This window comes from Phascolarctos cinereus, unplaced genomic scaffold (assembly GCF_003287225.1).
Source record: "Phascolarctos cinereus isolate Bilbo 61053 unplaced genomic scaffold, phaCin_HiC Scaffold_9;HRSCAF=440, whole genome shotgun sequence".
Classification (NCBI taxonomy): Eukaryota; Metazoa; Chordata; class Mammalia; order Diprotodontia; family Phascolarctidae; genus Phascolarctos; species Phascolarctos cinereus.
This window is the reverse complement of record NW_027556402.1, coordinates 58,456,838-58,466,906: the sequence shown is the minus strand read 5'-3', so window position 1 is coordinate 58,466,906 and position 10,069 is coordinate 58,456,838. Positions and strand designations below refer to the sequence as shown.

At 35.6% G+C, this 10,069-nt stretch overlaps 1 pseudogene; it reads right to left on the bottom strand.

Annotated features, from left to right (window-relative positions):
* Window positions 1-9,026: 9,026 nt before the first annotated feature.
* Window positions 9,027-9,438, bottom strand: LOC110195639 (SUZ RNA-binding domain-containing pseudogene; annotated as a pseudogene).
* Window positions 9,439-10,069: the final 631 nt, after the last annotated feature.

Sequence of the window (10,069 nt, the reverse complement as noted above, 5' to 3'; positions counted from 1 at the left end):
TCATTTGGGTGGTTCTTAAATATTCTGGGGGTTGATTCAATCAGGATTATGTCATGCACAGATAGGATGAAAGAATTCACTATCCGGAGAGAATCACATTTCGATTTGGAATATGCCCTGGACTTTCTTAATTAGAGTTACAAATACCTTGATAAGCATACTCCTTCTCTTGTATATTTCTAAAGTTCTTTGTTTATTATCAATCAGAGGTTTCTCAAATAAAATTATATCTGCTCAAATATTTTAAGGAATATTATTTATTTTTCATAATCATGGGAAATGCCTTTAAGATATCTTATTCCTCTACTAAAATATTAAAAAAAAAACAATCAACAGACAATAAGGTCAGTGGACTCTTGTATTTTCAGCATCTTTCAGCAAATTATTTGATTGTGCAGATGCTGTTTACTCTTTAATATAGTCTGTGAAATGTTTTTTGTTTTCTTCTTATACTTTCATCAATGGTAATCATAACATATATGCAGGTTACTCTAGAAAGGTTTTGTGAGATATTGGAAAATTAGGCATAAAGATCTGGAATTATTAATGTTTTCATAAGCTTTTCAGTTAATAATAACCTACATGTTTTGGGTGAGGTACCACTTGGTATTCTCCCTTCTTCCATATATCTTAAGAATTAAGCCCTTAATGTCCCTACCCTACATAATGTTAGCACCAGCTCTGACTTACTCCATGTTGCTCTTTCTGTTATACCTTGCCTTGACATCTTTGTCTTCTTTTTTTTTTCTACTTGATCAATCAGTGCGCTTGAGTCCAAGTATGGTTCGTCAAATATCATTAATTGGGAAAAAATAATTTGTTATGGTGATTTTAACAGTTTTCCTTTTTTAAAAAAATCTTCCTTTGAGTTTGAACCTACATAACCCCAGAATTCTATGGTTTGTTTGGTTTTTTCAAAATATTTAACATATGTGTGTGTGTGTATAAAATATATATTCTATATATAATTTCTCAATTATTTTATTATTTTTCTCTCCACTGTTTCTTCCTTCTTTTTAAAGCACTTACTTATCATCCTTTGTCACCTTCTTCCAAAGGACTTCAGAAATAAGTCTACATTCTACATAAATATTACCATTGCTGTCATATCTCCCTATTTGAAAAGTAAATAAAGTGTTTGCTGGTTGAAGTGGTTTCTATGCCTTTTTGATCTTCTCATTGTTGTAATTGATTATATTGGCTAAACTTCCTAAGGAAATGACAAGAGTCAGAGTTTATTAGTTTCCAAATTTTCTGCATCAAAATCTATTTAAATATAACAAGTTAGAGTTCCTTCAATTGCGTGTCAAGTTTTCTCATACTCATTTTTCTTCTAATTAGTTATTATGTTTATCTTTATTTTAGGAAGTTGATTTTCATTGTAAACAGTTGCTTCAAAAGTTAATTCTATATCAGTAATCATTCCTCTTTGTCAGAATATGACCAATTTCCTTTTTTTCCTGTCATGTTATTCAATGTTTTCCATATCCAGCACCTTCTAATCCTGAACCTATTTTCTTCTATCCTCCCTTAGGTTTATCTGTACATTGAGGTCATTAAGTATTGAATTATATGGTAAAGCATTTTGGAGATTCTTATTCATAATTTCACCAAATTTTCCTACTTTCTCAACTTTGGCAACCAATAAATATTGATTCATAAATTGTGGTTATCTTTATCATTGTCTTTTTTTTCAAATACTAAACAGTCAACAAATCAACCGTAATTTATTAAGAATTTACTATTTCTCAGGCACGATGTTATACTTTGAAGATACAAGGAATAGCAAAAACACATCCCTCAAAAAAAAAGTAAATCCATGCACTCAAGGTGCTTACCCATTAGTAGTGAAAACACAATGTAAATAAAAATGGTGCATCCATGTGTAATGCAGAGCACAAGGACAGTAACTTTAGAGGAAAAGATTTAAGTGACTGAGAGATCAGAAAAGATCTTTGTAGATGGTAGCTTTTGAGTTGAGTCTTGAAAAAAAAAACAAAACATTTATGTCATGAGGCAGAAGTTAGGAAGAAGGGCCTACCAGCTATGGGAGACAATTAATAATCTTGACCTCTGTAAGTTAACTGAAAGAAATGGAAACTGATAACAAAAGAAATTGCAGGTCTATAGAGGGATGGCTCCTTAGTTCTCTTTAGGAGTACAAATTAAACATTTGGGTTTATCACGAATTCCAAGGCATAAAAAAAATCCCATTTCATTGGACATTTGGTCATTTTTATTACAGTGTTCTCAACAACCATTTCAAATTTTTGCCTTTTGATGTTGTCACTGTTTTATGACTTACTTTGGCTAAATTTCACACAAAGCATCTGTCCATTTGGTGGTGAACCACTCTCTGTATTTAACTATACTGTTCCACACGAAGTAGATAGGCAGTTGCTCTCTTTCTAGCATGATATCCACTTTCAGAGCTTTTGCTTCTCAGTCATATACCTTGAGAACCCAAGGTCACCTCCACACCACAAGGAGGCATTTGAGTAGGATGTGGTGGAGGAAAAATCACAGAATGGACTTTAAATAAGTGTTCATATACCCTATTTCCTGTTGGCTTTCATTAAACAACTAAATGCCTTTATTGTGCTTATCTTGTTAGCAGAATGAGACATAAGATGCCTAGGAAAAAGAAAACGGTCTATAAATATTTTTTTGCTATAATAATTTTGTTTTTTTAGAAAAATAAAGATAAACATGAAGATATTTGAACTAAGGAATAAAGTAAGCAGAACTATGAAAACAGTTAAAAAAACAGAACAAAACAAAACAAATGATTCCATTTGAGGGGGAAAAAGCATGAAAGGAGCACTGTCAAAATTATAAGGATGACAGTTGGCCCTAGTGAATTTCTCTCTTCTTTTATTACAGAAGTAGAAGAATATAGATGTGGACTATTGCATATCTGACAGATGTAGTGGATTGTTGAGTGATTTAAGTGATTTTTTTTGGTTTTTTGTCCCAAAGGAAAGCACATTAGGCAAATAAAGTTGACATATTCACAAGTGAATGTAATATTAAAACAACAGATACAGTAATTAGAATTATCTATTTATTTATAACTTTTAAAAAGTATGTGGGCTGACTGGTTATGATTTTGTTATAATTGTTTGGTCAGAGTTTCTTTTTCTTTTCCCTTATTTTGCCCCCAACATACACATACACATATGCGTTGTCTAAAACCAATTAAAACATTCTCTGTCTTAGTAAATTTTCTTTTCTAAAACCCTTAAGTATCAATTGGGGTGATAAATAAATATGCATATAATTTTACTTCCAATTTTCAAAGCAATGGACAATTTCCATTGTAGATTTTAAAGATATGGTATCAAACTGCCTGAGTGAAGATCTTAAACAAAATAAAATTGAATGTGGAGATTGCTTTGACCTTTTTGGAGTTTTTAATGTAATGCTAGTGAATTTCCATCCACACTAAAAAAGAAAGAGCGCCTGGTCAACACTTTCAAATGTCAGGCTTTCAGCTGTCTTCTAGATAAACATAGTCTTTATTGCAAGATTAGCAGACTCTCAAGACAGAGCACTAGCATTACATTAGAACAATGTTGTAAGATATTTTTATGTCTGAATCATAATGTTAATTTGACTCCGTGTAAGGAAATGGCACCATTTGGGGAAGGACAAGAGAGAGAATAGAAATTTTAATGTTACTTCCCAAACCTTTTAAAGCAAAACCAATCAAACCAAATAAAAAGGATGTATTTTTATATCACATATATTTATATTCATATATATAATATATATTTATATTTTATATATTTGAAATTGGCTAATATGCTCTTCCTAACCTTTCTCTATTGTAAATTTACAACATGATATTTAGAGGTTGAAGGGACCTTGAGGTTCACAGGTATATCCCTTTTATTTTTTAGGTAAAGAAACTGAAGTTCAAAGAGGTTTAATAATATGCTCAACATCACACCATCTGAGGCAGGATTTGATCCCACATATTCCTGACACAAAGATCAAAATCTTGGAGATAAAACAGTCCCAGTCCCAGCAGCCACTTCTTTGTATGGCACTGTTTCCAATTCATGCACTTTTTTTCCCCTCTCCAAATTCCCCACCCCTTTGCCTTCTTTCTTCTATTCCATTCCGCTCTACTCTGGAAGAAGAGCAATTACTCAACCTAATGCAAACATGAGTGCATGTGTGAGGATGCCTCTCTTGTTTCCTTTCTTGTTTCTCCAGAAGCCTTTTCCTATCTCTCCCCTCATGCTGAGTCTTCTAGAGAATTTTTTTTGGGGGCAATGGGGGCTAAATGACTTGCCCAGAGTCACACAGCTAGTAAGTGTTAGACGCATCTGAGGCCAGATTTGAACTCAAGTCCTCCTGAATCCAGGCCTGTGCTCTATCTACTGCACCACCTAGCTGCTTCCTATACTGACTCTTCTACAGCCCCAAAATAGATGACTAATTCTCAAAAAGCCCAAATGCTGGAACCCAAAATCCTGGAGGAGGAATCAGTGGAACACTTGAGAATCTCACTGTTGGACAAGCTTGACCTCCATAACTAGAACAGGACCATTTTGGGGTCCCTTAATACTCATAACAAAGGTACCTATTTCAAGAGGCATATTTAATTTTCTAATGACTATTTGTCACTTACCTTTTGATCCATGGCCAAAATGTTGTGCCCCAAATTTTGGGAATAGAGATTTATGTATTTTATCTCTTTGAATTGAACCACAGCATAGAGAACTACCTTCAAAGAGGTGGAGCTATACTAAAATAGTAGGATAACCATGTTGAACATTTCTATTGCTTAATGGAGAATGTTTTCTCTTCAGTCAAACTTGACACTTTAGTTATGTTTAAAAAATGAGGGATAGTATAGAAAAGTAAAGGGAATAAGCATTTGAGTGGTACTTACTATATTCTAGGCACCATGCTAAGCCCTTTTTACAAATATTATCTCATTTGTCACAACAACCGTGTGAGCTGGATGCTGCTGTCACCATTTTACAGTGGAGGAAAGGGGGGCAAATGAAGCTTAAGTGACTTGTCCAGAGCCACACAGTCAGTAAGTGTCTGTGACCAGATAAGACAAAGAATATACTGAAATCATTAGGCCATGGGTTTTGGCCACTTAGGTTGAAGCAGAAAAGGATGGATGAAGGAGGTTCTCTCATAATGCTGGCTGAATACATTAAAATTTGAGTAACTTCAAAAATAATGGCATAGATTTGCTTTATAATGACTTGTACAATAATGACATTGATCAGTTCTCAAGTTTGTAAAATGCATTTTTTTTCTTTTTTGTTTTAGGCAATTGGGGTTAAGTAACTTGGCCATGGTCACACAGCTAGTAAGTTTCAAGTGCTGGGTCTGAGGTCGGATTTGAACTCAGGTCCTCCTGACTTCAGGACTGGTGCTCTATCCACTGTACCACCTAGGTGCCCCTAAAATGTACCTTTCTTAGCAATATTGTAATTATATAAAATTTTCTCCAAGTTCTGCTTGCTTCATTCTGTATTATATCATACTTTCCATGATTCTCTGAAATTTCTATTCTTTTCTCAAAATTCCATTCCATTACATCTATATACTATAATATAGTGTAGCGTGTAGACCATTATCCTCAGATACAAGAAGAGCTGTATTCAAATCCTCCCTCAGGCACTATTTACGTGAATCTGGGCAAGTCACTTAATCTCTTCAACCTGTTTCCTCATCTGCAGTATTGGGATAATAGCATCAATATAACTTGATTGTTTTGATCAATGAGATATTTGTAAAGTACTTCTCAAATCATAAAATACTGTATAAATGTTATTTTTATTAATCAGTAGTAGCAGTCATTTATACTGTATATTTAAAAAGAAATATAGCCTTAGCAATGGTCAGTTTAACCTCCTTTCTGGAAAAAAAAATTGTTATCTGTAATAATTGAGTAGACTATGTGAGAAACAGAGAAAAAGAGGATTATGAGAACTTCTTTCCTGAGCAGAATACTTAACTTTTAAATTATTAAAAAAAAAACATTATAAAGAAAACTTATGAAAGACTTGGGTTGCTATCTTGAGAAAGCTGAATGGTATCACCATGTTTCCAGAACCAAGGAGATGTCAGCAGTCATAGTGATGCTAGAAGTGACTTTGGCTATAGTCTTTCTCACAGCTGACATACTGTGAATAATCATTTATGTCTACTTAATTGGGTATTAAGGAATACTATAGCTATTACGTTTATGCTTATTAAGGCCTAGGAGATTTGAGAGTTATACACATACATATTAACATAAATACATGTATATGTATACATGTATATATACCTAGATAAAGACGAAATTATATAGCTATAGCTATATGCATGTGTATATATACAAAAGATCATTTTTCCTCTCTCCTCCCCATTTCTCATCACTCAGACACCTTGTTCCTCTATTTCTTCTTGACCCCTTTCCCACATGAAGATGTGGCTCAAAGTCTTTTATATGTATGTGCACAGGCACTTGCACAAGTGATCCCCTTCCATCTTACTTCCTCCAACATATTGCTCCCTCTTTCACCCTTGCTCTATCACTTATCTCTAGTCTCTTCCCATTCCTCTAATGTATTGCTTTCCCTCTATTGACTGCTCTCCTGCTGCCTACAAATGCATCCATTTATCCCTCACACTCGAACAAAAAGAAACAAAAAATATATCTCACTTAATCTGCCCTTCCCTTATTTCTCTCTCCCTTTTGTGGCTTAACTGCTAGAGAAGTAGGCTGTCTGAAATAGGTGTCTCCATTTTTTCCCTCTCATTTTCTTTTCAACTCTCTGTATTCTAACTATTTATATTGTCTTTTAACCAAAACTGCTATTTGAAAAATTACCAATGATATTTTAATTGCTAATCGAATGGCCTTTTCTCAAGATCACATATGAATGAGAACCATTGAAAGTCCTGCATTCTAACACATGCTGGTTTTTTGAACCTGGGAAAGTTCTTAGTGTCCCATGCCACTCTCTAAAACTAAAAATTATAGCAGAGGTGCCAATCTCCATTGAAAGAAGAAGGCTCTTCTGGGGATTTTCTCCTATATTGGTGAAATAATGGATGGACTAGTTCACTACTCCACCAACAATTCATTATTGTACCTATTTTCCCTCATCCCCTTCAGAATTTGTAATTTCTGAGATGGTTCCCCAGAGTTGTTTTAATTCATCATTCTCCAATCAACTGTGATTTATGGCAATTTTTCATGAGACTATGGATAGCTTTAATTTCATATGAAAACTGTCTGTATATAACCTTTGATTATTTATTGATTAGGTAATTAATCTATTTTTATAAACTTGACTCAGTTCCCTATGTATCTTAGAAATAAGGCCCTTATCAGAGAAACTTGATATGTATCTATATTATATCTATATTACTCCTTTGTCTATAGTATCTTTTAACAAAATGTAGCTTCCTTTATCATCTCTTTCAATGAAGTCTAATTTTGCTGTTGTGATAGCTAAGAACTGGAAATCAAAGGGATGCCCATCAATTGGGAATGGCTAAACAAGCTGTGGTATGTGATTGTAATGGAATATTATCATGCTATTAGAAATGACAAGGAAAACGTGGAAAGATTTACATGAACTGATGCAAAGTGAAGTGAGCAGGACCAGGAGAACTTGCTCTTGAAATATTGTTCAGTAAAGAATGGTGAATGACTTAAGTCTTCTCAGCAATACAACGATCCAAGACAATCCGAAAGGACTAATGATGAAGCATATTATCTGCCTACAGAGAAAGAGCTGATATTGATTGAGTACAGACTATACTATGCTATTTCGCACTCTCATTTTTTTTCTTTTAAGTCTTCTTGTACAAAATTGCTTACATAAATGCACATGCATAACCTATATCTGGTTGCTTACTATTTCAGAGGGAAGGGAGGGATAGAATTTGGAACTTAAAACCTTAAATAATAAAGCCTAGTAGAACTTAAAAATTATTTTTCTTGCATAGCTCTCATTTCCCCCCCAATTATTCCTTTAGTCCTTTTATCGCTGTGTTTAACTCTTCCAGGAATTCTCACTGGCCTTGGTCCAGTTTCTATTTTTCTTTGAGACTTTGCTTGTAGCTGTTTTCTCATTGTTGTCCTCTTCTACATTTATGACTTTTTTTAAAAAACTTCTTTTTAAATATATAAGAAAGTTTTCATGTAAATTTCTTTTGTTTTCTTTTATCCCTTTTTACCCTAGAAATGGCAACCATTAGATTAGACACAAATACACACACTCACATTCATTAACAGTATTGTATGCATACTTTTATTTATCAGTTCTTTGTATGCAGATAGCTTCTGTCTTCATATGTCCTTTATGGTCAATTTGTATATTTATAATAGTTAAAATGACTTATTTGTTCAGTCCTTCTTGGAACAATATTAATCTTAGTCTATAAAATATTCTCTTGGTTCTGCTCATTTTGCTCTTCATTATTTCATGCAAGTTTTTCCATGTTTTTCTAAGATCATTGAGCTCATCATTTCTTACAGCATAGTACCATTCCATCATCTCTGTCCTCCTTGCCAACATGGTAGCTTTTTATTGTCAAGTTTTTTTTTTTCCTTCAAATGGAACTTCCCATTTAAGTGATGAAGACATGCATGTTTGGGGGCATTCCCATTTGTGTTTTGAAATCCCAATTAATTACCATGATAAACTGTTATTGCTGGCACTGGCTTCACCCCAAGTGGCACCCTTTGACTCTCCACTCTGAGTCTGCAATGAGTCCCCCCAACCCATCTCATGCCCCCACCTTCTTCTTTTACAGTAACTTGGGACAACCTTTGTTGACATGTCAATCACAGTGGGAGGAGGGGGTCTTCCTCCTCATGTAAACAGTGCATGGGGTTCAAGGTCACAGTGGGGAAAGCAAAGAGGATCACAGTGCAAGTAAATCAGGTTATTCCCTCTGTGCAAGTCTGGTTGTCTGCCGTGGTGGTGCGACCAGTTGCAGGCAACCCTGGTGGTGGTGGGGATAGCGGGGGCAGAATCCTCTCACATCCACATTTATCCACACTGCTTGAAGCCTTGTGTCCCATCAGGACCCAAGGGCTGCCTCATTACATTATTGGTCTGTCTGGTGTCTTCAGGCTGAGTGATCTTGGTCAGCCTGTCAAGGATGGGCTTCTCTTCTTCTTCCTCAGGGTTGGTGGGTGGACCAAAGCCTTCATAGGGAGAGGCTTGTTTTGCTGCTTGAGTTGGGGCTACTGACCACCCCATTGCTTGTGGGCCTTTTGAAGATCCGTATTTGAGGACAGGGTCCTGAGGGAAGACTATTGCCCTGAATAATGATGGGCACTTTAGGAGGAGATGTAGATTTCCTCTCCTTTTGGGTGATCTTCAATGTTTTTAACTGTCTTTCTGTTTCCCCACTGTGGGCTGCCTCCTCTCGGCTCGCAGTGACCTCCTCATCTTCCATATTCCTTTGTGGCTTCCTTCCCCTCTCCTGGGCCCTACACCCTGCACACCCCACCCCCTCTGTGCTGGTGGCACACCTCACTAAGGGCGCACATGGTCTATGGTCAACTTTCTTTGTTTTTGTTCTTGTTTTTGCTCATTTTCTCATTCTATTTCTTTACTTTTAACTTTATGTTAAAATTGAGATCTGTTCACCTGGGAACGGAGAGGCACTATGCTAAGCTTCAGGCTTTTATTTTTTTGTGCTGCTATTTTCAGAACTAGTTCTGGGAGTCTGAAAGTTTCTGCTCCTTCCAAAGAGCTGTGATCTTTGGAGAGGTGTGGTCAATGCTCACTTGTTCTGCATTCTGGTGTTTATCCAGGAAGGGCCCCTGGCACCTGCAGCCACAAATACTAGTCTTTCTCTTTAAACTGGAACTGTGACCAAGTCCACCTCTCCTTTGTTACTGAATACAAAGACTGATCATTGACCTGGACCTGTGACCCAGAAATGCATATAGGTAATAGGGTTTCTAATCAGCACTGTTCCTACTGTCAGCTTAGGGTCTTTTTTAATCTTATTCTAACCAGTTGTCTAAATCCCCTACCTTCTCTGGACTGAGGACTCCTGAAACTGCTCCATGACCACCCTG